Source organism: Chlorocebus sabaeus, chromosome 18 (genome assembly GCF_047675955.1).
Source record: "Chlorocebus sabaeus isolate Y175 chromosome 18, mChlSab1.0.hap1, whole genome shotgun sequence".
NCBI lineage: Eukaryota > Metazoa > Chordata > Mammalia > Primates > Cercopithecidae > Chlorocebus > Chlorocebus sabaeus.
The window spans coordinates 61,282,635-61,303,927 of NC_132921.1; the positions used below are offsets into that span (position 1 = coordinate 61,282,635).

A 21,293-nucleotide genomic window follows, 5' to 3' on the forward strand; every position below is an offset into this window, starting at 1 on the left:
TCTCTACAAAATATAAAAAAATTAGCCTGGCATGGTGTCGTGGGCTTCATACATGCAGTTCTCAGGGAGGCTGAGGCAGGTGGGATTGCTTGAGGCCAAGTTGAGGCTGCAGTGAGCTGTGATTGTGCCATTGCATACCAGCCAGGGCTACACAGCAAGATCCTTCCCGTTTCAAAAAAAAAAAAAAAAAAAGTGTGGGGACCATGAATCCTAGTGATAGAATCTTGGATTCTATCTCTAGAGGCCTCCAGGAGCGAGCCAAAGCTTTGTCTGTACACTCAGTCTGACTAAATCTAGTGGAATATTCTACAATTTCTGATGGCTCTTGCACTCTGATACACAGGAGGAAAGTGTGCAAGCAGAGGATGAAGCCCTGCATTTTTTTTGGAGACGCTGGAGGGCAGTGCAGGGACTGCACCCTCCTTTTTTTTTTTGAGACAGGATCTCACTCGCCCAAACTAGAGTGCAGTGGCCCAATCTCAGCTCGCCCGCAACCTCCGCCTCCCAGGCTCAAGGAATCTCCCGCCTCAGCCTCCCGAGTAGCTGGGATTACAGGCGCACGCCACTACCGCCCGGCTAATTTTTGTATTTCTAGTAGAGACGGGGTTTCACTATGTTGGTCGGGCTGGTCTCGAACTCCTGACCTCAAATGATCCACCCGCCTCCCAAAGTGCTAGGATTACAGGCGTGAACCACCGCGCCCGGCCCCACCCTCCTTCTTTACATTGGCTCATATGGAAGACCAAAGGCACTTGTACGTCGCAGACAGAAGCAGCCAAAACCTGCATAGCAACCAGTTGCGACAAATTTCCAAGGTAAACCACGACCGCAGGGGGCCTCGGTGGTTTTTAGCTCAAAGCGATGACCCCAGGAAGGACAAGCGGCCGCCGCTAGGGGGCGCCGCCACTTCCCCGCCAGGCGACCACCCGCGGAGGCGCGCGCGCGAGGCCTCCCACCGCGCCTGCGCTGAGGATGGACACTAGCTCGCCTTTCCCCGACGCCCAGCCGTCCGGGCCGGGGTGAAAAACTGCGTGACACGCAGCGAGCGTGGCGGCCATCTTCGTCTTCTGGGCACGTCAGCTGAGCCGGTTAGGGCTGAAGAGGAGCGTTGCGCAAGCGCACCCAAGACAGTCACAGGTAACTCCCATCTGACGAGCGAGGCGTCGCCGTCGTCGCCGGAAGTTTGGTGTTTGCGCCGCGGGGGAGGCGGCGGCCGCAGCAGTAGCAGCTGAGTGTCTCCTGATACCCGGATGTGAGGCGATCCGCTGGCTCTGGTCTGACCCTCCGCCAGGCGAAAGGAAGGTACGCGAGCGTCCCTGACGGTCCCCGCCGCCTGCGTCCTCACCACCCTTTTGCTAGCCTCTCCAGGGAGCGGACGGTTCTCCCTCTTCCTGTTCCACCCTCGGTGGCGTGTTGCCTCGCACGCCGCTTCCTACTGCTTCGGTCCCAGCTCTTCGCGCCCCTGAGAGGGAGGCGGGAGGCTCTGGGCTCCGAGACGCCGTCGCCTGAGGTAGGCAGCTAACCTGCTCGCGCGGCCGAGCACCACCTGCCGCTGCTTGCTGAGCGGTCGGAGTTCATAAGGGTCGTGACTGCGGACGGGGCAGGGTCGGAGTTCCTAGCACGGCCGCGAGGGCTCCGGGAGCCCCGAGGTGGCGTGCAGCCATTGCTAGCACCGGGGTGGCGCCGGCGCTGGTCCCGCAGGTAGCCCCGAGCCCCGTCTCCGCCCCCAGCGTCTTCTCTTCCCAGCGCTTCCCCCGAGCCAGTCGCTCGCTCTCCCCCGCCGCAACTCGCTGACCCGGCCTGAGCCTGGAGGCCTCTGCAGTGTGCGGGGTGCGATGTGGGGTCCTGGTTTTACAGTCTTTCGCTTGGAAGGGGAGCGGGCCCAAGGTCATAGAGTAACTTGGGCTGGAGATGGGGGTCTCGGCACAGGTAGGGCGGCTCTGGAGTAGAAATGAGTGCATTGAGGGCCGCAGTGAAGTTGATAGCGATGGAGAGAGGAGAGCCAAAGAGAAATTGGGTCCTCGATTTTTATTACGGTTCAAGATTATTTTAATACGGGGGTTTATTTTGCACAGGCAGAATGGGATAGCAAGTCCAACACTTGTAAGACTACCTCCTCTCCCTCCGCCTCTCAATGATGCGTCCGGAGATCCGGCGTGTACTTTATTTCCCGGGTCGATGGGGAAGCAGCAGGGACCGGGGAGAGAGGAAGAAGGAGCTCAAGCTTTGCGATTTGGGAAGTGCTATGAACCATGTTTTCTGTAGTCTTAGCTGCAGTGAGATTCCTTTAAACAGGAATCGCAGCACACAGTATCTAAATATTATTACAAAATGATATCTCAATAAATAACCTTCGCAGGAAACAAAAGCGCTACTTGGTGGCATAAGGTGTGGTTAGTCCCACCACCAACATTTTTTTAAAAAAACTGGATAAAACTTGGATTTCAGTTGAAAACATCCAGGTTGCGGTGAACTATGCTATATTCATTTTGTCTTCCGATCTAGTCGTTAGTTTCTGCTTTACAAAGGACACCAACACTAATAAAGTTTTAAGTTATTATTTTATTTTGAGACGGGGTCTCGCTCTGTCGCCCAGGCTGGATTGCAGTGGTGTAATCACGGCTCACTGCAGCCTTGACCTACCTCCCCGGCTTCAGGCAATCCTCATACCTCCGCCTCCCGGAGTGGCTGGGACTACAGGCGTGCGCCACCATGTTAGGCTAAGTTTTCTGTAGAGACGGAGTTTCGCCATGTTGCCCAGACTGGTCTCGAACTCCTGGGCTCAAGTGATCACCTGGGCCTCCAAAAGTGCTGGGATTACAGGCCTGAGCCACTGTGCCTGGTGTGTGTGTGTTTTTTTTTTAATTGAAAAGCAAAAAATCTAATCAATGGAATTAGACATGGGAGTAGGATGAGAAGTGCTTTAAAAAGTGCTTAATTTGGAAGCCGCAAATTGAAGCGTAGAGCATGTGAGGAAATGAGGAAACTAGGACTGTAATAGAGCCACTTTTTCCCTTTTAGGCAGAATGCGGAATATGACTGTTGGGTCAGATGTGTGACTTTGGAAGCACAATTCCAAAATTTATCCTGGCTTATGAGCTAGAACTCTTTTATCATTACTAACTGTGGAAAATATGCTGTTGTTTCACCTTTCTCAATATTATAATCCTGTAGTGAACAAGCAGTTTTTTTTTTTTTTTGAGATGGAGTCTCACTCTGTCGCCTGGGCTGGACGGCAGTGGTGAGATCTCGGCTCACTGCAATCTGTGCCTCCTGTGTTCAAGCGATTCTCCTGCCTCAGCCTCCCGAGTAGCTGGGATTACAGACAGGTGCCACCACGCCCGGCTAATTTTTTTATTTTTAGTAGAGCTAGGGTTTCACCGTGTTGGCCAGGCTGGTCTCGAATTCCTGACCTCAGGTGATCCGCCTGCCTCGGCCTCCCAAAGTTCTGGGATTACAGGCGTGAGCCACCATGCCTGGCCAAGTAATTTTTTAAATGTCCGTCCCATACAAGGTGCTGGCATTTAAATTGATGAATTGTGCTTCACAGAATAACTAAAAAAGTACCCTAATTAATGAATGCCATTAACTTCTTTTGCCAAATAGTCCTTTTTAACTTGGTAATTTATTATGCAGAGCTGATTGTATTTATTCTGTTAATGAAGGTGACCAGCGCTGCACAGTTCAGAATAATGGATTGTTTTTGTAATAGTTAAATACTTTTTCATGACTTTTTTTTTTTTTTGAGATGGAGTCTCACTCTGTTACCCAGGCTGGAGTGCAGTGGTGCGATCTCGGCTCACTGCAAGCTCTGCCTCCCGGGTTCACACCATTCTCCTGCCTCAGCCTCCCGAGTAGCTGGGACTACAGGCGCCCGCCACCACGCCTGGCTAATTTTTTGTATTTTTTAGTAGAGACGGGGTTTCACCGTGTTAGCCAGGATGGTCTCGATCTCCTAACCTTGTGATCCACCCGCCTTGGCCTCCCAAAGTGCTGGGATTACAGGCGTGAGCCACCTCCCCGGCTTACTTTTTCATGACTTTTATTGGCAGATTTTTGTTCCACATAGAGTTCTTGGAATACCTTCTATTGAAGGTGATTAAAATTTAGGTACTAGAAACCAACTCCAGTAAAATTGTTACTGTAGATAATTAACTTAAGGACTATATTACCCCTTTTGTAACTCTAACTTTTATATTTTTCTGTGGATCATTCAATGGAAATTCTTTGGTTCTGTTTTTTCTGTGTAAGTTCTGTATTATAGCTGTTATTATAATACTGTAGTTACTTGGCCGGGTGCGGTGGCTCATGCCTGTAATCCTAGCACTTTGGGAGGCCAAGGCGGGTGGATCACAAGGTCAGGAGTTCAAGACCAGCCTGACTGACATGGTGAAACCCCACCTCTACTAAAAATACAAAAATTAGAAGGGCGTGGTGTCAGGGGCTTGTAATCCCAGCTACTAGGGAGGCCAAGGTAGGAGAATTATTTGAACCCGGGAAGTGAAGCTTGCAGTGAGCCAAGATTGCGCCACTGCACTCCAGCCTGAGTGACAGAGCAAGACTCCGTCTCAGGAAAAAAAAAAAACACTGTAGTTACTTTTGGCAAATAAGAGCATTCTGTTAACTCAGCCATCATGTCTTGTCTTTTCCTCAGGGGAAGGGGCATATACATCTTATGCTTGATTGCGTTACAATGCTTAAAGGAAGACTTATATCCTATGCTCTCTTCAGCTTCCTTTAAACATTTATGGCAGCATATGTAAGATTTACACAAAAACTCAGAGGGTAAATTAAAAGGAGGTAATAAATACTACTTTAATGTAGTGATTCTCAAACATTTTGGTCTTAGGATCCCCTTAACACTTAAAAATTATAGGACTCCAAGTAGCTTTTGCTTATATGAGTTTATATCTATTGATAGTTACTGTGTTAGGAATTAATTTCGTATATATTCATATGAAATAATTAAACTACAGCTTAATATAAATAACATTTTAATTTTAATTGCTTTTTTTTTTTTTAAGTAACGGGCTCACTGTGTTGCTTAGGCTGGCCTTGAGCTCTTGGGCTGAAGTGATCCTCTTGCCTCAGCCTCCCAAATAGGTGGGACTATAGGTGTGCACACCCAGCTTAATATATTTAATAAATAACATTTTAATGAAAAACTATATTCCAAAATAATTTAGTGAAAGAATGGTGATGGTATTACATTTTTGTAAATCTCCTTAATGTTTGGCCTGATAGAAGACAGCTGAATTCTCCTATCAATCTGTTGCTATATATGTTTCTGGTTGAAGTTTATGACCAGTATGTTGGATGGGTATTTAACTTTTTCAGATAGTTGTGATACTCTGATCCTGCAACAAAACTTAACAAGTGGTAATTTCTTAAAGGTTAGTTGCAATGTAGAATCTGAAACCGTCTACATGTGTTTTGCATTCTGCATTAGAATTCATTGGTCTGTTTTGTACTTTTAATCTTTTACTGTCATATGATTTTGATCTCAGGAATCCTGAGAGTCCCCATATCACATTTCGAGCACTACTGCTTTAAGGTAAATAATTGAATGTTTAGAATTAATGTAGTTATTGCAACTGAAGGGGATAATGATAAGATGGAAATTGAGTTGGCAAGTAGTTAAGCGAAACCAGGAGTAACTAAGTAAATTTTTAAAAACTTTTTTTTGAGAAGGAGTCTCGCTCTGTCGCCCAGGCTGCGCTGTATCAGCTCACTGCAACCTCTGCCTCCAGGCTTCAAGCAATTCTCCTGCCTCAGTCTCCCGAGTAGCTGGGATTACAGGCACCTGCCATCATGCCCAGCTGGTTTTTTTATATTTTTGTAGAGATGGGGTTTTACAATGTTGGCCAAGCTAGTCTTGAACTCCTGACCTCAGGTGATCCCCCTGCCTCAGCCTCCCAAAGTGCCGGGATTACAGGCATGATCTACCATGCCTGGCCAATATTTTCTATCTTTTCATAAAAACATTTTCTCTGTAATATTATAGCTAATTATTAATATTACAATGAATACTTAAGCACTGGTGATATATCAGGAGCTTTTCTAAGAACTTTAAACATTTATGGCAGCATAGATAAGATTCTCACAGATAAAAACTCAGAGGGTAAATTAAAAGGAGGCATTAAGTATTACTTTAATGCAGTGCTTCTCAAACTTTTTGGTCTTAGGATCCCCTTATACTCTTAAAAATTGTGTAGGACTCCAAGTAGCTTTATATTAGGAAAGGTTTCTTTCTTTTTTTTTTTTTTTCTTTGAAGAGATGGGATTTCACTGTGTTGCCCAGGCTGGTCTCAAATTCGTGGGCTCAAGTGATCAGCCCACCTTGGTCTCCCAAAGTGCTGGGATTACAGGAATGAGCCACCATGCCTGGCCCAGGAAATCCTGTTGTGGCATTGTTGGAGAGGATTAAATTTAACTTTCTTTTATCTGCTATAAATAGTACAGTCTTTGTGACAAGTAGTATTTTATTTATTTATTGAGACGGAGTCTCGGTCTGTCGCCCAGGCTGGAGTGCAGTGGCGCGATCTTGGCCCACTGCAAGCTCCGCCTCCCGGGTTCAGCCATTTGCCTGCCTCAGCCTCCTGAGTAGCTGGGGCTACAGGCACCTGCCACCACGCCTGGCTAATTTTTTGTATTTTTTGGTAGAGACTGGGTTTCACCGTGTTAGCCAGGATGATCTCGATCTCCTGACCTCGTGATCCACCTGCCTTGGCCTCCGAAAGTGCTGGGATTACAGGAGTGAGCCACAGCGCCCGGCCTATTTTTTTGTGTGTGTGTGTGGGAGTCTTGCTCTTTTGCCCAGGCTAGAGTGCTGTGGCGCGATCTCAGCTCACTGCAAGCTTCGCCTCCTGGGTTCAGCCATTCTCCTGCCTCAGCCTCCCGAATAGGTGGGGCTACAGGCGCCTGCCACCACGCCCGGCTAATTTTTGTATTTTTAGTAGAGATGGGGTTTTGCCATGTTGGCCAGGCTGGTCTCAAACTCCTGACCTCAAGTGATCTATTATGTATTTTAGAATGTGAGAAATACTTGGGTTACCTTAAATAATAGTAGTTCATTGGGAGGATATGTAGAAATAAAGAAGAGAAGACTTTACAGAGCTAGATCTTGTGGAAGAAAAGAACAGGAATCACCAAACACTAGACTTTGCTGAACAATTCACCAGGTCTTACAGAAACCTGAATATATTTCGGGACTCAGAGGGTGGCTGAGAATAGTACAGCTCTAGCAGTTAGGCTTGCCTTCTTTTAATCCCTCAAGCAGCAGGTATCCTGTAATTCCTAACTTAGTTATTTGCTGTTTTAGTAGTAGGTCTTAATCCAGGGTGATTTTGCCTCTGGGGAGACATTTTGCAGTCTAGAGATATTTCGATTGTGAGGAGTAGTGGAAGGGTTGCTACTGGCATCTAGTGGACGGAGGTGAGGGCTGCTGCTGCTGTTGCTAGACAGGCTGCTGCTCCTCCATGCACAGGACAGCCCCCTGCCCCCGCACCCCCCCAGCAAAGATTCTATGTGGTTCAAAATGTTAATAGTGGTGATATTGGAAAACTTTGCTTTATAGTGACTAGATATTGGCACCTCTTGGGTCACAAACCCACCCTTGATCTAGTTAGCTGTGGGAAGCATAGCATGGTCAGGACTTTGAGAATGTAACTATGAAATGGCTAAGGTATTTTTTTTTTAAAGGAGATGCCTGTGGGCATGGCAGGTTTTTCAGAAAGGAGTTATGAATTTGACAAGCCACTAGACTCAGATTTGCAGTCAGTACTTCTGTCGTCCCTTTGATGTGGTTAAAAGGTTGTATAGTTGAAATGCATTAAGAATTGGTAAATTATTAAGGAGATTAAGGATCTGTGGTGATCCATGTGAACTTTGAAGTTGATGATGGTGGTAACAGTGTGATTGGAGAAGAAAACTATGATTGAAGAGTTTCTGGTGATCAGTAGGAATACAACAATGAAGAAAGAAAGTTTAATAACAATGGCATAAACCTTAAAAGAGACGTGTAAAGAATTTTGTGTAAGATGAAAAATGCTTGTGCTGGGGAAACTGTAGGCCCCTTGATGTGATATAGCCTGCTTAGGAGAGATATTAGTTTCCTGTGTCTGCTGTAATAAATTATCAGAAACTTGATATCTTAAAACAATAGAAATTTATTATCTTACATTTGTTCCTTGCCTTATCTAGCTTCTGGTGGTTGCCCTGGCATTCCTGGGCCTACGACCACATTACTCCAATCTCTGCCACCATTTTTGTATTATTTTCTCTTGTCTTGTGTCTGTCTCCTTCTCTTACAGGGATATCTGTGCCACTCTCTTACAAGGATATTTGTTATTGGATTTAGGGCCTACCTGGATAATCCAGGATGATCACATCTCAATATCCTTAATTTAATTATGTCTGCAAAGACCTTTTTTCCCCCAATAAGATAGGTTCACAATCCCTAATTCAGGGATTAGGACACAGGTGTATCTTTTTTTGGGGGGGGGCACCATTTAGCCACTACTGGAGAGTTTTAGAGAAAAGCGTATAAATTGAAGAGTGATTTTTTTTTTTCTTTTCATTTTTTTTTTTTTTTTTTGCTTTGAGACAGAGTCTCGCTCTGTTGCGAGGCTGGAGTACGGTGATGAGATCTTGGCTCACTGCAACCTCTGCCTCTTGGGTTCAAGTGATTCTTTTGCCTCAGCCTCTTGAGTAGCTGGGACTATAGGCACACGCCCCCACGCCCAGCTAACTTTTTCGGTTTTTTATTACAAATGGTTTCATCACGTTGTCCAGGATGGTCTCGATCTGTTGACCTCGTGATCTGCCCACCTCGACCTCCCAAAGTGCTGGAATTACAGGTGTGAGCCACTGCACCTGACCGAAAGTGAATTTTCAATTAAGGCTAGGAAGTAGAATTTGTATTGTGAAGAGATTGAAGGTAGGAAGCTGCTTTTCATAGAAAAAGGGTTCATAACTGGGTGTGGTGGCTCATGCCTGTATTCCCAGCACTTTGGGAGCCTGAGGCAGGTGGATCACAAGGTAAGGAGTTCGAGATCAGCCTGGCCAATATGGTGAAACCCTATCTGTACTAAAAATACAAAAATTAGCCAGGCATGGTGGCGCGTGCCTGTAGTCCCAGCTACTGAGGAGGCTGAGGCAAGAGAATCGCTTGAACCTGAGAGGCAGAGGTTGCAGTGAGCTGAGATCACACCACTGTACTTCATCCTAGGCAACAGAGGGAGAAGCAGTCTCAAAAAAAAAAAGAAAAAAGAAAAAAAGAAAGAAAAAGGATTCATGTGGGACTTGTGGATAAATTTAAGAAAGGAAGAGATCAGCAGTGTAAGGAGAGTTAGAAGGAAGGTAGTAAGGGAAAACAACTGTTATGACAGACTTGCATTTGATTGGTGGGAATGGATCTGTGCAAATTGAAGGCCTTAGGTGTGAGAGGTCTGATGTTCTCGGTAGGCTTTACCGTCTTTGCTTTGTGCCATCTTCAAGCTAAGTATTGCTGAGAACTTACTTTACTTTGTCCCAGAAGAGAAATCTTTCCTAGATATTAAAATGGCTTTCTGAATTTGCACCAGTGTTTTATGGAACTGAAGAGGCTTTCGTAGCAGCTTGGGGAAAAAGTCCTTCAGTAAATTATGTTGGGATTGAGAGGTATACTGGGCTTGATTCTGCAGTAAATCTGATGGAATTACTGTACCTTGAGATGGCTAGAAGTTTCCAGTAGTATGTTGAAATACAAGACAATTGAATAGGAGACTATTTAAAGGCAATAAATAAATAAATAACAAAGTAAAGAAAAAAGTAAAAGAAAAAAACATCAAGATGAGGTTGGGCAAAATGGTCCTAGGGTTGTGTAGGAAAAAGGCTGATTAATTTTAAGAAGTGACTTGGAGGGGGAAAGTGGCTACATTGAAGTGATAGGGTAATTGTTTTTATTTGACTTGTTGATGTTATCTTTTTTCAAAACTTTTTTTTTGAGATGGAGTCTTGCTGTCTTGCCCAGGCTGGAGTGCAGTGGTGCAATCTTGGCTCACTGTAGCCTCCACTTCCCAGGTTCAAATGATTCTCCTGCCTCAGCCTCCTGAGTAGCTGGGATTACAGATGTGCACCACGCCTGGCTAATTTTTGTATTTTTAGTAGAGATGTGGTTTCACCATGTTGGCCAGTCTGGTCTCAGACTCCTGACCTCAGGTGACCTGCCCACCGCGGCCTCCCAAAGTGCTGGGCTTATAGGCGTGAGCCACCGCGCCCAACTGATGTTATCTATTATTAACATTTCTAAAATTAAATAATCTCTGTATCCTATTTATTTATTTGACATGGAGTCTCACTCTGTTGCCCAGCTTGGAGCGCAGTGGTGTGATCAAGGCTCACTGCAGCCTCCCACCTCAGCCTCCCAAGTAGATGGGACTATAGGTGAACACCACTATACCCGGCTAATTTTTGTATGTTTTGTAGAGATAAGGTTTCGCCATGTTGTCCAGGCTAGTCTCAAACTCCTGTGCTCAAGAGATTTGCATGCCTAGGCCTCCTGAAGTGTTAGTATTACAGGCGGGAGCCACCGTACCTGGCCCATTTTTCTCTATGGTTGGCTGTTTTATTAATTTGTAGGATACCTTATACATAATTGTATAATCTGTGCATACCAATCCTTTGTAAGTTAATATTTTCACCTTTCACATTTTAGGTCTATAGTCAGTCCATTTGCCATAGACTTTAGTATTGTATGAGGTAGGGATACAATTTCTTTTTCTTTTCTTTTTTTTAGAGTAAAGTAAAAGCAAGTTCATTAACAAAGGAAAGGAATAAAAAATGACTACTCCCTAGGCAGAGCAGCCTAGGGATCCAATTTCATTTTTCCCCCATGTGATATTCAGTTATCCCAGTACTACTACTTTAAGGCGACAGTGCTGTAATGATCATATATATTAAATACTTGGTTTGATTCTGGTCTTTTTTTTTTTTTGAGATGGATCCTTGCTGTGTTGCCCGGGCTGGAGTGCAGTGGCTGTTTGTAGGCAGGATCATATCACATCTAGGCTCAAACTTTTGGGGTCAAGTGATCCTCTCACATGAGCCTCCTGAGTAGCTGGGACTATAGGCATGCGTCAACAGACCCAGGGGCACCTTGTGTTTTTTGTTGTTGTTGTTGTTGTTTTGTTTTAAAGTTTCGCTATGTTGCCCAGGCTGGAGTAGAACTCCTGGCCTCAAGTGATCCTTCTGCCTTCTCCCAAGTAGCTGAGATCATAGGTGTGTGCCACCACACCTGGCTAATTTATTTTTTGTAGACATAGGGTCTTGCTATGTTGCCCAAGTTGGTCTTGAACACCTGGGCTCAGGCAATTCTCCCACCTTGGCCTCCGAAAGTGCTGGGATAATAGGCATGAGCCACTACACCTGGCTACTTTTATCTTTTTTAAAGAAGTTTTTAATGAGAGAGGATTCAAATTACTAAAATAAGGAATGAGAGATATTACCAAAATAAAAAGGGTTAAAAGGGAATATGAACAGTGGTATGCTAACAATTTCGATAACCTAGATAAAATAGACAAGTTCCTATAAACTGACTCAAGAAGAAATAGAAAATCTGAATAGACCTATAACAAAGAGATTGAATAAAAATACTTCCAAAAATGAAAAGCCCACGCTCAGATGGCTTCACTGACGCAATCTACCAAACATTTAAAGAAGAATTAACACCAATCCTTCATAGACTTTTCAGAAAATAGAAAAGGAAGGATCTCTTAGTTCATTTTATGAGGCCGATATTACCTTAGTACTAAAAAGACATCACAATACTAAAAAGACCTTAGTGCTAGGCAAAGACATCACAAGAAAACTACAGATTAATGTTTCTTATTAATATATCCACACAAATCCTCAACTAAATATTTGTAGACTGAGTCCACCAACTTATAAAAATGATAATACACAATGACCAAGTTGCATTTATCCTTGCAGTGCACAGTTGGTTCATCATATGGAAATCAGTATGACACACTATGTTGATAGAATAAAGGAAGGAAACGGACATTATTACCTCAATAGATGCAGAAAAAAAATCTGATAAAATCCAATATTCTTTCATGATAAAACCGCTAAACAAACTAGAAGTAGAAGGGCATCTGTGAAAAATCCACATCTAACATCATACTTAATGGTATGCAAGACTGAACGCTTTCCCCCTAAACTTAGGAATAAGATGAAGATACCTGCTCTTGCCACTTCTTTCAACAGTTGAAAGGAGGAGATTTCCACTGGAGGTTCTAGCCAAGGTAGATTGGCAAAAGGAAAAGAAATAAAAGGCATCCAGTTTGGAAAGGAAGCAGTAAAACTCTCTCTCTTTGCAGATGACATGATCTTACATGTAGGAAATCCTAAGAAATTCACACAAAAAACCTATTAGAACTAATTAAATTTAACATTGTTACAGGACACAAGATCAGTGTACAAAAATTAGTTTTGTGTATACTGTGATAAACCATCAAAAAAGGAAATTAAGAAAATAATTATTTTAGTAAATCAGTATATGGAAGAGATACCTGCATTCCCATGTTCATTGCGGCACTCGTCACAATAGGCAAGACATGGAATCAACCTAAGTAAGTGTTAATCAGCAGATGAATGGATAAAGAAAATGTGGTATGGAATGGAATATTATTCAGCCATAAAAATATGAAATCTTGTTGTCTGCAGCAACATGGATAAAACTGGAAGACATTATGTTGAGTGAAATAGCCAGGCATGGAAAGATTTACTGCATATTCTCGTTCGTATGTGGGAGCCACAAAAAGTTGATCCCATGGAGGTAGAGAGTAGCATAGTGGTTACCAGAGGCTTAAGAAGGGTGTGGGGAGGAGAGGATGGAGAGAAGGTGGTTAATGGTTACAAAGATACAGTTAGAAGGAGTAAGTTCTAGTGCTTGGTAGCTCACTAGGGTGACTGTAGAATTTTTTTTGTTTTCTTTTTTTTTTTAGACAGAGTCTTGCTCTGTTGCTCAGCCTGGAGTACAGTGGCATAATTTATTGCATATTTCAAAATAACTAGAAGAGATTTGAAATGTTCCTAATACAAGTAATAAGTGTTTGAGGTGATGAATTATCCCAGTTGCCGTGATTTGATTATTACATGGTTGTATGTCTGCATCAAAATGTCACATATACCGCAGAAATATGTACAATCATGTATCAATAAAAAAAAATTCTTTTAGGCTGCGCTCAGTGGCTCAAACACCTGTAATCCTAGCATTTTGGGAGGCCAAGGTGGGAGAATGGCTTGAGCCTGGGGGGTTTGAGACCAGCTTGGGTAACCCAGGGAGACCCCATCTCTACAAAAAATAAAAAAATTAGTCCGGTAAGGTGGCATGCGCCTGTGGTCCCAGCTCCCCAGGAGGCTGAGATGGGATGATCACTTGGGGACAGGAGTTTGAGACTTGCCTGGGCAACATAGACATAGTCTCTCTCTCTCTTTTTTTTTTTTTTCTGAGATGGAGTCTGGCTCTGTCGCCCAGGTTGGAGTGCAGTGGCGCAATCTTGGCTCACTGCAACCTCCGCCTCCCGGGTTCAAGCAGTTCTCTGCCTCAGCCTCATGAGTAGCTGGAATTACAGGCACCTGCCACCACACCCAGCTAATTTTTGTATTTTTTTTAGTAGAGACGGGGTTTCACCATCTTTGCCAGGCTGGTCTTGAAGTCCTGACCTCGTGATCCACTCGCCTCAGCCTCCCAAAGTGCTGCGATTACAGCAGTTGTGTAATGTTTTGCATATAATAGTGAAAAATCATCACAGGTTTTTGTTGTTGTTGTTGTTGTTGAGATGGGGATCTCACTGTGTCACCCAGACTGGATCACAGCTCACTGCCAGCCTCTGTCTCCTTGGGCTCAGCTGATACTCCCACCTCAGCCTCTGAAGTAGCTGGGACTACAGATGTGCCACCACACCAGGCTAATTTTTGTATTTTTTGAAGAGACAGAGTTTCATCATGTTGCCCAGGCTGGTCTCAAACTCCTGGGCTCAAGTGATCCTTCCACCTCCACCTCCCAAAGTGCTGCAATTACAGGGGTGAGCCACTGCACCTGACTCGGCCATTTTTTAGTCTAGCTTCGTCTAAGTTGTTTTAATGTATCAATTAATAGTGATATTTTTGTATTCTTATTTTTTTTCCAATAGATTGCCTTTGGCTATAGAGTTTTTTTTTTTTTAAAGATTAAACATACAGGAAGTGATAAAAAGTACCATTCATTAGAAGCATCATCCATCAATCAACTTGAAGAAAAAGGTGATATACTATTTCTTTAAGGTAAGTGGCATATAATTTTATGATTTAGTATCTTCCAAGATGATTGATCAGTGTGCCAAATATACTTTATATTTTCAGAGAATTTTAACTTACATTTTTATTTTTCAACAAGGTTGTATGTCTACATGATAAAACATTTCGGTGGGTATATAGTGAAAAGTAAGCTTTTCTCATACTCCTGGCACTTGGTCTAGTAATTCTCTTGTTTAAACATCATCACTATTATTAGTTGGTGTCTCCTTTCAGATATGTTTTATGCATAAATAGGCATATGATTCTGTATATTTTCTTCCTTCCACCATCTCCCATTTCTCTCTTTACATAAAGGGAGACATGCTATATTCTCTCTTCTGCACTTTGCTTTTTTGGTTTAATAATGTTTCTTAGTCATAAGTTCATATAATTTATATCTCTATTTGTTGGACAGCTTTATTAAAGCATAATTTATATATAATAAACTGCACTCTCTTAAAATTACAATTTGGTAGTTTTTGACAGATTTAAATATTCATGGAATCACCACTACAGTCAAGATAAAGAACATTTCTGTCACCTCTAAAAGTTAATCTCTCTCTCTCCACTCTGGATCCCAGGCAATGACTGAGCTGCTTTTTGTCACTGTAGATTAGTTTGCTTACTCTAGAATTTCTTTTGTTTTCTTTTTTTTTTTAGACAGAGTCTTGTTCTGTGGCCCAGCCTGGAGTACAGTGGCATGATCTCGGCTCACCATAACCTCTGCCTCCTGGGTTCAAGCGGTTCCCCTGCCTCAGCCTCCTGAATAGCTGGGATTACAGGCATTCGCTACCACGCCTGGCTAATTTTTGTATTTTTAGTAGAGATGGGGTTTCACCATGTTGCCCAGGCTAGTCTCAGGCCCCTGACCTTACGTGATCTGCCTGCATCGGCCCCCCAAAGTGCTGGGATTACAGTGTGAGCCACCCTGCCTGGCCTAGAATTTTGTTTTTCTTTTTTATTAGTGCCTTTATAAGACAGAGTTTCATGAAAAGTGGAATCATACAGTATGTACTCTTTTGTGTCTAGCTTTTTCATTCAGAATGATTGCAAGGTTCATCCATATTGTTTACTATTAGTAGTTTGTTTCTGTTGATTTTGTTGTTGTTGTTTTTGAGACAGAGTCTCACTCTGTTGCCCAGGCTGGAGTACAGTGGCATGATTTCGGCTCACTGCAACCTCCACCTCTTGGGTTCAGTCAATTCTCCTGCTTCAACCTCCTGAGTAGCTGGGATTACAGGTGCCCGGCCACTAAGTTTTGTGTATTTGTAGAGACAGGGTTTCGCTATGTTGGCTAGGCTGCTCTCGAACTCCTGACCTCAGGGGACTTGCCCACCTTGGCCCCCCCAAACTTCTGGGATTACAGGCATGAGCCACTGTGCCTGGCTGTTTCTACTAATTGTTGAATGGTTTCTGTTGATTTTGTTTATCCATCCACCTGACTTTTGGATTGTTTTCACATTTTGGTTATTGTGCATAAAACTGTTCATTTTCTTTTGTGTATTTGTTTTGTTGTTTGTTTTGAGATGGAGTCTTGCTCGTTTGCCCAGGCTAGAATGCAGTAGTGCCATCTCAGCTCACTGCAACTTAACGCCTCTTGGTTCAAGCAATTCTCCTGCCTCAGGCTCCCGAGTAGCTGGGATTACAGATGCCCACCGCCACACCTGGCTAATTTTTGTGTGTGTTTTTAGTAGAGACAAGGTTTCACCATGTTGGCCAGGCTAGTCTCAAACTCCTGACCTCAGGTGATCCGCCTGCATCGGCCTCCCAAAGTACTGGGATTATAGGAGTGAGCCACCGTGCCCAGCCTCTTTTGTGTATTTAGATATCTAATAGTTTCAGCACCATCTGTTGAAAAGACTTTCTGGGGCCAGGTGCAGTGGCTCCTGCCTGTAATCCCAGCACTTTTGGAGGCCAAGGTGGGCCGATCATGAGGTCAGGAGTTCAAGACCAGCCTGACCAACATGGTGAAACCCTGTCTCTACTAAAAATACAAAAATTAGCCAGGCGTGGTGGCATGCGCTTGTAATCCCAGTTACTCAGGAGGCTGAGGCAGGAGAATCCCTTGAACCCAGGAGGCGGAGGTGCAGTGAGCCAAGATGGTGCCACTTCACTCCAGCCTGGGCGACAGAGTGAGATTCCATCCCCCCCCCAAAAAAAAGAAAACAAAAGGTTTTCTTTCCCTCTTTGACTTGTCTTGGCACTTTTGTTGAAAATTAACTGACCATACATGTGTAGTCTGTTTCTGGGTTCTCTTTTCTGTTTTGTTGATCTCTGTGTCTTGTGATTGTTATACTGTGTTGATTTTTGTAGCTGTATAGTAAATCCTGAAATTGGATAGTGTTAGTATTTCAGTTCTGCTCTTTTTAAAAAATGTTTTGGTTATTGTACATAGTTTGCATTTTCATACACATTTTAAAATCAGGCTGTCGATTTCTGTATAAAAAGCCTGTGGGAGCCAGGTGTAGTGGTGCATGCCTGTAGTCTTAGCTACTTGGGAGGCTGAGGTAGAAGGATCACTTGAGCCCAGAAGTTTGAGGCTGCTGTGAGTTATGATTACACCACTGCACCCTAGCCTGGGTGACAGAGAGAAACCCCGTCTCTAAATAAAAATAAAAATAAAAATTGGACCTATAGATCTATTAAAAAGAAAAGCCTGTAGGAATTTTGCCTGGAATTGATTTGAATCTCAGCTCTACCTTGACTTGATTGCATTGTATTCTGTTGTACAAATGTATCATCAATTCTATAAACAGTGTTAGAGTGATGGTTGTTTGTTGGGTGAGGGATTGCAATCTTTGTTGAAACATTGTTGCAATGAGTTTTGTAGCTGCATGTGTCTCGTGCACTTGTGCAAGTATAACTAATACAAAGTCCTGGAAGTGAAACTGTTTTTGTTTTTTGAGACATAATTTCGCTCTTGTTGCCCAGGCTGGAGTGCAACAGTGCGATCTTGGGATCTTGGCTTACCGCAATCTCTGCCTCCTGGCTTCAAGCGATTCTCCTTCCTCAGCCTCCCAAGTAGTGGGATTACAGGCATGCACCTCCATGCCTGGCTAATTTTGTGTATTTTTAGGAGAGATGGGGTTTCTCCTTGTTGGTCAGGCTGGTCTTGAACTCCTGACCTCAGGTGATCTGCCTGCCTTGGCCTCCCAAAGTGCTGAGATTACAGGTGTGAGCCATTGCGCCAGGCCTGAAATGAAACTGTTTGAAAATTAGCATTTATAATTTTGATAGGTGGAGTGTCCTGCATAGACATTGAATCACTTTTAGTAATGTAAGGTACCTGACACAAACATTTACCAAGAGTGTATTGTTAAACTGTTTGATCTTTGGCCAGTCTGATAGGTGAAAAATGATATTTTGTGTTGGTTTTAATTTGTATTATTATCTTGTTATCTATTATACCAGCCATTTATAGTTATTTCCCTGTAAATATATTTTGGTTATTAGCTTTTGCTATTTCTTGCCAGTATTTTTCCTCAGTTTTGCCCTTCAAACTTGGCTTCTGAATTTTGTGACAAGGCTTAAAAGGCCTTTCTCACTGTGAAAACAAATTTTTATTTATTTATTTTTTTTTTTGAGACGGAGTCTTGGTCTGTCGCCCGCGCTGAAGTGCAGTGGCCGGATCTCAGCTCACTGCAAGCTCCGCCTCCCGGGTTTACGCCATTCTCCTGCCTCAGCCTCCCGAGTAGCTGGGACTACAGGCGCCCGCCACCTCACCCGGCTAGTTTTTTGTATTTGTTAGTAGAGACGGGGTTTCACCGTGTTAGCCAGGATGGTCTCGATCTCCTGACCTCGTGATCCGCCCGTCTCGGCCTCCCAAAGTGCTGGGATTACATGCTTGAGCCACCACGCCCGGCCGAAAACAAATATTTAAGGATTTCCTGGCCAGACAAGGTGGCTCATGCCTGTAATGTAAGCACTTTGGGAGGCCGAGGCGGAAATATCACCTGAGGCCAGGAGTTCGAGACCAGCCTGGCTAACATGGTGAAACCCCATTTCTACTAAAAATACAAAAAATTACCCGTATGTGGTGGTGCGCACCTATAATCCTAGCTACTTGGGAGGCTGAGGCGGGAGAATCGCTTGAACCCAGAAGGTGGAGGATGCTGTGAGCCAAGATTGCACTATTGCACTCCAGCTTGGGCAACAAGAGCGAAAAAAAGATTTCCCATACTTTAATCTGTGTTTTAATGTTTTTATTTTAATGATTAAAACATTTTTCTTGAACATTTTCTTATTCATAAACTAGAATAGGTTACCTAGATGGTTACCCAGTTTTTCTAACACCAATTAATTAACTAATTAATTTATTTATTGGAGATGGGGTCTCTCTTGCCCAGGCTGGAGTGTAGTGGCATAATCACAGCTCACTGAAGCCTTGATCTCCCAGGCTCAAGTGATCCATCCATCTCATCTTCCTGAGTAGCTGGGACTACAGGTACACACCACACCTCACTGATTTTTTTTTTTTTTTTTTTGAAGTATAGATGAGATCTCACTGTGTTGCCCAGTCTGGTCTCAAACTCTGATTAATAAATTTTTCTTTGAGATGGAATCTTGCTATGTTGACCATGCTGGTGTCAAACTCCTGGGCTCAAGCTATCCTCCTGCCTCATCTCTGGAGTAGCTGTTATTACAGGTGTGTGTGCCCAGCTAACAGCAGTTGTTGAGTAATCTTTTTTCATTAATTTGAAATGAATGAAATGAATACCACCTTTATATGTACTAAATTCCCTGATGGATTAGGGCCTATTTTTATTTTTGTTTTTATTTTTATTTTATTTATTTGTTTTATGAGATGGAGTCTTGCTCTGTCGCCCAGGCTGGAGTGCAATGGTGCCATCTCACCTCACTGCAACCTCTGCCTCCTGGGTTCAAGCAATTCTCCTGCCTCAGCCTCACGAGTATCTGGCATTACAGGCGCCCACCACCATGCCCAGCTAATTTTGTATTTCAGGCCTGTTTTTAGAATTTGTTTTGTTCTGTTAATATCTACAAATTGGTATGTTGGAACTAAACTGTTGAATATTACAGCTAAGTGTATTTTAATATCAGTGGAAATCTCCCTTTTTTTTGTTTTTTGAGACGGATTCTCGCTCTGTCGCCCAGGCTGGAGTGCAGTGGCGCGATCTTGTCTCACTGCAAGCTCCACCTCCTGGATTGACGTCATTCTCCTGCCTCACTGCCTCAGCCTCCCTAGCAGCTGGGACTACAGGCGCCCACCACCACGCCCAGCTAATTTTTTTGTATTTTTAGTAGTTGCCGATTTTCACCATGTTAGCCAGGATGGTGTCGATCTCCTGACCTTGTACCAGCCCGCCTTGGCCTCCCAAAGTGCTGGGATTACAGGTGTGAGCCACCGTGCCCAGCCTACCATGTTATTTTTTAAGTTGATTTTTGTGTGTGCTTGTGTACGTTTGTGCATGTCTGTGTACGTTTGTGCATGTCTGTGTATTGCTGTAAATGGCATGTGGTATTTTCTATTATGTATTTCATCTTATTGTTTAGATAGTTAGAGCTTTGCTTGCTGAATTTAATGGAAGACTTGTGCAATTCCATAAAGCATGATACTTGATTTTGGTTTGTGCATTCTGAAACCTGAAAAATATATTTGAAAATATCCTCAGTTCATTAACTGCCAGGTCATTCCTTTTATTGGCATGAGTAGACAATCAAGAGTGACTGTATATCTGTATTATCCATAGTGATTCTTGGCCAGGTGTGGTGGCTCATGCCTGTAATCCTAGCACTTTTTTTTGGGAGGCTGAGGCAGGCAGATTGCCTGAGCTCAGGAGGTCAAGACCAGCCTGGGCAACACCGTGAAATCCTGTCTCTACTAAAATACAAAAAATCAGCTGGGCGTGAGTAAAAAATTACTCACAAAAAGTAATTCTTTTTTTTTTTTTTTTTTTTTTTTGAGATGGAGTTTCACTCTTGTTGCCCAGGCTGGAGTGCAATGGCACGATCTCAGCTTACCGTAACCTCCGCCTCCTGGGTTCAGGAGATTCTTCTGCCTCAGTCTCCCGAGTAGCTGGGATTACAGGTATGCGCCACCATGCCCAGCTAATTTTGTATTTTTAGTAGAGATGGGGTTCCTCCATGTTGGTCAGGCTAGTCTCGAACTCCTGACCTCAGGTGATCCGCCTGCCTTGGCCTCCCAAGGTGCTGGGATTACAGGTATGAGCCACCGCGCCTGGCCAATAGTAATTCTTTTTAAAAAATTCCTTTAAACTAACTTATTTATACTTATATTTATTCATATAAACTTCAGTAACTACACACGTGCAGTCTCATTTTTTTGTTTGGTTTCTGAACTCCCTCCTTTTTTTTTCGTTTTAACACTTTTTTTTTTTGGTGCACATTCTCTTGTAGACCCCAGAGGAATATGTTTGGGAGTTAAATTTTTTGACACCATGCATATCTGAAAATTATCTAGACTCCACACTTAATTGGGCATTGAATTCTACTTGGGACATAATTTTTCTTCAGCATTTTGAATAATTTTCCCATTATCTTGCTTCCAGTGTTGCTGTGGAAGGTTTGTTGTAATTCTGATCTTAATCATCTGTAAGTGGTCAGGATTTTTCCCCCTCTAGAAATTTGAGAGTCATCTTTTTATCCTTATGATAGGTTTTTTAAAAATTAAAAAGTTTTTTTCCTCATTGCCAGCAGAAACATAGAAAGGCTGAAAAAAAATTTTTTTGGGCTGGGCGTGGTGACTCATGCCTGTAATCCCAGCACTTTGGGAAGCCGAGGCAGTTGGATTACCTGAGGTCAGGAGTTCGAGACCAGCCTGACCAATACACTGAAACCCCATCTTTACTAAAAATACAAAAAACATTAGCCGGGTGTGGTGGCACATGCCTGTAATCCCAGCTACTCAGGAGGCTAAGGCAGGAGAATTGCTTGACCCTGGGAGACAGAGGTTGCAGTGAGCCAAGCTTGCCTCACTGCACTCCAGCCTGAGC

General features: G+C 43.4%; 1 protein-coding gene across 6 annotated transcripts in view; it reads left to right on the top strand.

Moving 5' to 3' along the window:
- Window positions 1-512: 512 nt before the first annotated feature.
- Window positions 513-21,293, top strand: part of ESCO1 (establishment of sister chromatid cohesion N-acetyltransferase 1) — a 77,796-nt gene continuing 57,015 nt past the window's right edge. The window contains exons 1-2 of one of the 6 annotated variants that reach the window (XR_005234826.2): window positions 513-1,302; window positions 14,178-14,307. The gene's annotated coding sequence lies outside the window, so the exon portion shown is untranslated. The other 5 variants (XM_007974480.3, XM_007974478.3, XM_037982454.2 and 2 more) reach the window with 5 other exon arrangements.